At 37.5% G+C, this 6467-nt stretch overlaps 1 non-coding gene across 1 annotated transcript; it reads right to left on the minus strand.

The window, feature by feature from the left end:
- Nucleotides 1-5916: 5916 nt before the first annotated feature.
- On the minus strand, nucleotides 5917-6022 carry LOC145599896 (small nucleolar RNA R71). Its single transcript, XR_014104146.1, has one exon. It is a non-coding gene; the product is annotated as a small nucleolar RNA R71 (small nucleolar RNA).
- Between the last annotated feature and the right edge of the window lie 445 nt (nucleotides 6023-6467).

The raw sequence follows: 6467 nt of genomic DNA on the forward strand, positions 1-6467 counted from the left end.
AAGTTCCTAAAACTTGTTGGCGACTCTTTTTGCTCTTTGTCTTTCCCTTTGGAACGCCACCGTACTTTAGTGTATGATCACAGTGGGGTTCAAGTTTGGGGTTATCGTAATGCTTGGAATATTCCCTACAACATTATAACAAACGTACATAAAAGGAGGTCCCTTTAGCACTACAACATGTAGTACCCATTTAGGTGTGGGAATGTTTGTCATTTCCCTATATTGGTTGGACATGAGTCTTTAGAGTAGTGGACTTTAATAGCTTAGGTAAATTGGTCATATAATAGGGTAGTGCACAAATCACAAAAAAAATCACTAGATAAAATGAAAAAGCACTCTAACAGTCTAAGTGAACATATTATTAATATACTTACTATACTCTAAAGGGTTAAACAATACTTGCTTATAAGGAAAATGACATATTCTCCTGGCGAGACAAAAAAAATATTGCACTTTATACTATACGATTATTATACATATACGTAAAAAAATATGGTCTAAAATACTTACTTTTTACTATAAAAAGAAATTACCCTTATCCAATATCTCCACTCACCACTTAATTCTTATCTTTTTCCATCTCCCTCCTTACCCGAAAAAATCAAACAAAAACCACCATGTTTCAAGAAAACCAAGAAGATCAGCCTGTCTTTACATTTGAGGAAGACATGAGGATGATAAGGGTGTATTTCATGTACATTGTGGGGCTAGTGGTCCTCCTAATGGCCATATTAATTTACTTGTTAATCCACAAGTAAAAACCCAAAAATTACTTTGGTGGAGCAAGGTAATAATGCATGTGGTGTGAGCTGTACTTCAATATTTTGTAATTTAGTAATTTAGAAGTACAAATTGTAACATGTATTTTGGAAATTATGAATAAAAATCATTATTATTACTCGTTTCCTTCGTTTTATGTAATAAAACAAACGTCATTAAGTTTATAAAAATAATTAGCAAAATAATTATTATTATTTGCAAAAAAAACAATAATTATAGTAATAGTGATAATTAAAAAGGTAGGATCAAAATTTGGTGTCTACAAATAGTAAATGGGTTTGAGAGAGATTAAGGTTTTCAGAATTATTAGGGGTTTAGAATTCGGATTTTTCTGTCCGTTTAGTGCTGAACGAAGACCCCTATTTATAGGTGTAGGAATTTACGTTTAGGATTTTAGAGCCACGGCGTCAGGTGGCGCGCGCAACACTTTGAGTCGCGCTGGGTGTCGTGCGCATCTGAATTTGGCGCTCGCAACCTATTGAGTTGCGCTGGTTTGCGGTTTTCCTTATACAAAAACGCTAATTACCGTTGGAAAGCTCTTTAAAAGGGCTATCCATTTGTGTAGGCCTTGAACAGGAATTTGATGGTTGATTAATCTGTTTGGCTTCACATTGTAAGTTCTGTTGGATCCAATCATTGCATTTGACGCACTTGGGTCTGTTATTAATCAAGTTTAAACATGTATGAACACGTTTTAGGCCTAATTAGTAATCGGACAAGGCTGTAAGATAATTTGGTCTAATATATGGGTTTTAACTTACTTCGTAATGCTTTTCGTAGTCCATAAACATTTTAACTTTGATCTAGCATGAAGAACGGGTTTTTGTAACATCATCGCACTTCCTTTCGGGACAAGAGCCCAAAAGTTGGTTTCTAGAGGTACGGTCAAACTTTTGGGATTCGACCTCTCCTACAAAAATGCTGAAAACTGATTTGAAACTACTTATGTAATTTGATGAAAATATCCAAACTTGGGAACCAATATTGTTTTGATCTTGTTGTAAATAGTCATGGTTATGTTTTTAACAACTGAGAATTGATTTTAATTGAAAATGGTGTTTAAATACACCCTCTCTATGAAACTATAAGCAGCTTGTTTTTGCACTTTGAGTAAACGCTCAACCACTTGATGCTTTTCTGATGAGTGACATTTATGGCACTCATTTGATCATTTTTTTGATGAATTTTATTTCATTTTATAGCTCTTTTCCTTAGTTTTCTTTAGTTTTGCTCCTTATTTCTTTACTTTGTGCTTTTCGTAGTTAGTTTCTTTATTTTGCGCATTTTCTCATTTATTTGTTGTTTTTCTCTATTATTTGTTTCTTTTCTTTAGTTTGTAGGTTATGATTGATCGTCCAAATATTCCCGAGCTTCCCTTCAACGATTATCATTGCTTTTGATGCCTTGTGCTAGTGTATTGAGCTTCAAGTCAAGCGGAACTCGAAGAGAAAGTTTCAAGACCGGTGCACACAAGCGGTGTGGACACCATCTATGCCTTGTGCCCACCAAAATGGCCATAACTTGCTACCTACTTTGTTGTTCATCACCATCACCAAAGGTCGTGTGCACCGGATGAGCAAGGATGAAGAAGGGGAGGGGAATACACATGTAGGCGCGGGCGCACAAGGGAGATGTGCGGCCACACAGGTGGCGTGTGCGGGCGCACCCCTGTGGGTCTTGTGCCCGTGCGCCCCTTCTCTCTTCTACGTGCGACCGCACCGGCGTGGGTCTATTTTTGGACGTCATAACCGACTTCTCCCTTGTATATATAGTTATTTCCTTCTATTTTTGTATAAGTTTTACATTAGAATTCTTTTTGCTTAGTTTTTGATGTGTGTCATAAATGGCACACATTTGATGAGCATTTAGGTCTTTTCTATCCTCTTTTCATAGCTTTCATGCTTAATAAGTGCTTAGTTTTGTGCTTTGTTGCTTAGTTTTACCTTTCCTCTTTTATTTTGTAGCTTTTATGCATTTTGTTGGTTTTCTAGCCTTTTCTCCTTTATTTGCTTTATTTTCGTGGTTGTAGGTATTGAACGAGGTTCCGGTCTTGATTTTGGTGATCCACTATGGTAGAAGAAGCTTTTGGATCAAGTTCATGGCTTTCGGGAAGCTCAAGATGCAAAGAAGTGGAAGTTCCAAGTCTTGGCTCTTCTTTTGCACTCGTATGCGGTGCTCCCATCAAAGAGGTTGTGTTCCCACCAATATTAAGCCTTAGCTACTGCCACTTCTAGTGTTCATCACCATCATAAATCATGTGTGCACCACTTGTGCTTGTAGAGTTGAAGAATCGAAGAAAACCCGGCTGGGTGCGGCTGCACGCGCGGATGGTGCGGCCGCACAAGAGGGCTGTGCCGCCGCACACCATATGTGTGCGGGCGTACACCATGGTGGTGCGGGCGCACATATCCTGTTGTGCGGCCGCACCGGCGTGGGTCTTTTTCGATCGGATTTTGACAATTTTCTCTCTCTATATATACCTTTGGAACCCAATTTTTGTAAGCAAGTTTCATAATAGAATTAGATCATATTCTTAGCTTAGTTGATAGCTTCTCTCTCTAGATTTAGGGGTTAGTTTTAGGAGTAGATTTTAGACAGAGAAAGTGAAGAATTTCAATGGTGATTGAGAGATTGAAGATTCAATGGTGACAATTGTATTGGAGATCTTCTCTATTATCAATGAGCATTTCTAAACTCTATCTCATTTATTGCTTTGTTTAGTATTAATGTTTGGATTGTTTGATTTTGATTGGGATTTGATGAATTGATGATTCTTATTTGATTAGTGTAATTGCTCTTCTTTGATTGTTGATTCTTTGATTGTTGATTGTTGATTTCTTTAGTTGTTTGTTGGTTAGATGATGATGTTAGAGTAGTTGTTTGGTTAGTGATTTGGTGAAGCTTATGATGTAATGGATTTATGTAAATTGGGGATAATTGATGGAGTTGATGATGTGATTAAACTTGGTTGATTGATCATGTGCATGTGTGTGATTAATTAAAGAGTAGCTAACTTTGATTGTTGCACTAGATTGCATTGTAAGTTCACATTAATACGGACCATTGATTTGTGGCTTGCATTTACACGATTGAGGTGTCTTGTGATGTTTCCTAGCTAGAGTTTATCGTAGTTGAAGCTACTTAGACCTCTAGGAGAATAGCTTGACATGCTCTTTTGGTTGCATGTTTGATCTTCCCTCACATTGCTTGACTTAGTCGACTTTCCATTCCAATTTGCTATGTTCATTGCTATTATTTGCGAATCCTAATCCCTAGCTCTTATATTTGTTTGGTTTCCTCGTTTTAGTAGTTTTTAGAGTCACTCTTTTACCCTTTGTCTTCGACCTAGCTTAGGCATATAATTGGAAGCACTTAGACATTACCGTTCCTTTGGGTTCGACCCTTGACTTACCTCTATACTTGTATTTAGGTTTGTCGAGTGTTTATAAATTTTGTTTGGCTTACGAGGATTAGTCCAACGACCTAATTTTCCCACGCCATTTTTTGATTGGATTTTTAGAGAGAGAAACTCAAGTTTGAAGAGAGAGAAATTCATGGTGTATTGTTGATGATTAAAGATTTCTTCATTGCAATTGATCTTTGATCAAGTTTTGTAAGGATTACTCATCTTTGATTTCAATATAAGTTTGATTTTAGTTGATTTCATTTGTTTTTCATATGATTGTTGATTGTTTGATGTTTGATTGAAGTTTCATTGAAGTTTCATTGATTTTTGTATTGATTTTTAGATTTCTAATATGTTGATGATGAAATTGTTGATTAGTTGTGTTTTGATCTCAATTACTATGAGTAGTGAGTAGTTTGCTTGCTAGGGTAATGGTGAAGCATGTATGAGCAATGGATTAGTGTAATTGGGGATTATTAATGGAGTTGATGATGTGATTAAACTTGGTTGATGATTCATGTGCATGTGTGTGATTGATTGAAGTTTGGCCACCTTTGATTGTTGCACTAGATTGCATTGTAAGTTCACATTGATACGGACCATTGATTTGTGACTTTCATTTTCACGATTGAGGTATCTTGTGATGTTTCCTAGCTAGAGTTTATCGCAGTTGACGCTAGTTAGACCTCTATGAGAATAGCTTGATATGCTCTTTTGGATGCATGTTTGATCTTCCCTCACATCGATTGACTTAGTTGATTTGAGCTTCCCAATTATCCTTCTCTATTACAAATACATGTGGATCCTAGCCCTAGTGTTTATACCTTTGATTTCATACAAGTTCATTTGCATTATTAGCTCTAGTTCTAGCTATCAACCACCGCTCTTGACTTCGGAATAGCTTAGCATTAGGCAATAGACTTTCAATTACCATTCCCTTGGGTTCGACCTTGACTTGCTACTATACTCGTATAGGGGTTAGTTGAGTTTAAAAATATTGTTTGATTGGGTGGGGAAGGTAGCCCAACGACCTACCGTTTCGCCGCTCATCAAAATGGTGCCGTTGCCGGGGAATGGTGTCTTGATTGTGTATTGTTGTTGATTCTATTCCATTTTATTCGAAAAAATACAAAAAGATTTTATTTCTTTCTTTTAGGCTACACTTGTAGCCGTGTTTCTAACAATTTCTTTGAGATTTTGCATGCATAGTGCTCGTGCTCGATCTATTGTGCCTTTTGATCCGGAAATTGAGAGAACACTCTCAAGGAGAAGAATAGCAAATAGATCTTTTTAATCTAGTTCTTCAAGTGAAGAGGAATTTGATGAAGAGATGCAAGAAGGAGGAATGGGAGAGAATCATAGGGTAGCTTTGAAGGAATTGGGGATTCCTGGTGCTTATAGGTTCGAGAGTGGGATTGCTCCACCTACAACACCGACGAATGATTTCAAGATAAGACCGGCCATGATAACATTAATAGAGAGGAGGCAATTTAGTGGAGCCAAGAATGAGAGTCCGTTGAATCACCTCAAGAAGTTTGAAAAGTATTGCAATACCATCAAGGTGAACGGCATTTCTCAAGAGTTCATTCGGCTTAAGTTGTTTCCCTTTTCTCTCATTGGTCGAGCCTTAGAGTGGTTGGATAAAGAGGTTAAGCCTAATTCGCTTAGGACATGGGACGATGTTACTAGAGCTTTCTTGTCTCGCTTTTATCCACAAAAGAAGACGGCAGAGGCTAGAGCATTAATCCAAGGATTCAAGCAAAGGCCTAATGAGAATCTCTATGAAGCATGGGAAAGGTACAAGGAATACCAAAGAGAATGTCCACATCATGGGATTCCTACTTATCAAGTGATTCAAATTTTCTATGGAGGTTTGAGTGCTCAAGGCAAGTCATGCCTAGATGGAGGAGCCGGTGGTCCTATAATGAATAGGACAGAGGAAGAAGTGGTAGACATAATTGAGGATGTTGTGAGGTACTATAGAGATTGGCAAGAAGGAGAGAGAGAGTCTACAAGCAAGAGTGGCTCAACGATCTATTCGGTGGATCACCTCAATGCAATCAACAATTTGTCATCCCAAATTTCAAATCTAGGGAAGGAGATGACATCAATCAAAGCAAAGCTTGAGAGTGTGTCCATGAATTCTTTGAGTCTTCCCTCCCAAACCAAAGGGATAGGTACAATCTCTAACTCTTCTCCTTCTACTTCTAATAATATGCGAAGTGGTTGTGTGTTTTGTGATTTATGTGGTTCTTATGATCATGATTCTTCTATGTGTTCA

Source organism: Chenopodium album, chromosome 20 (assembly GCF_948465745.1).
Source record: "Chenopodium album chromosome 20, dcCheAlbu1.1, whole genome shotgun sequence".
Taxonomy (NCBI): Eukaryota; Viridiplantae; Streptophyta; class Magnoliopsida; order Caryophyllales; family Amaranthaceae; genus Chenopodium; species Chenopodium album.